We start from the raw sequence: 851 nt of genomic DNA, 5'->3' as shown, positions 1-851 counted from the left end.
ATAGACCGCTCCAGACCTGTCCGACGATTTTCCTGTTTTTCGTTCCTTGTAGATCACTCTCTCACTCCTTCCTCCATCATGGTATTTTGTGTCTCTGCGAGATGCAATTTAATCGCTGACTTCTACAAACAAAAACACAAACAAAAACTCCCGTCTGATGGAGAAACGTTTTGGATACTGGACTGACTGAAATATGAAGATTCAGTCATCTTCCTCTTCCTCAGAAATGTCTTTCTTCAAAGTATGTTGTGTATTTCTGTATTCTCTCCAGGTACCTAGCTCTTAACTCACTGTAACATGTAATTAATCCACTGTTGTTCAGTGATGTACATACAGATGCCATGTACGTTAAACATAGTAACACTATATGAACACTAGAGAATTATTTTTTGTTTGGGTGGGGGGGGGGGTTGATTTCCTCTCCAACGTGATGATGACGACATGGTCTGAAGTTTCCTGTTTCTGATTTTACACTTATGTTTTATGAACGAATGCTTCTCTCATGAAGGTGTTTGGGTTCCAGGTAAATGTGAGAGATCAGGGCTCCGTCTGAGTTCTACCTTACTACATAACTATATATATATATATATATATAGTGCACTATAGAGGGAACAGGGTCCCCCTAGTGCACTATAGAGAGAACAGGGTCCCCCTAGTGCGCTATAGAGGGAACAGGGCCCCCCTAGTGAACTATAGCGGGAACAGGGTCCCCCTAGTGCGCTATAGAGGGAACAGGGTCCCCCTAGTGCGCTATAGAGGGAACAGGGCCCCCCTAGTGCGCTGTAGAAGGAACAGGGTCCCCCTAGTGCGCTATAGAGGGAACAGGGTCCCCTAGTGCACTATAGAGGGAA

The sequence above is a fragment of the Oncorhynchus mykiss genome, chromosome 11 (assembly GCF_013265735.2).
Source record: "Oncorhynchus mykiss isolate Arlee chromosome 11, USDA_OmykA_1.1, whole genome shotgun sequence".
Taxonomy (NCBI): domain Eukaryota; kingdom Metazoa; phylum Chordata; class Actinopteri; order Salmoniformes; family Salmonidae; genus Oncorhynchus; species Oncorhynchus mykiss.
This window is presented reverse-complemented; position numbering follows the sequence as displayed.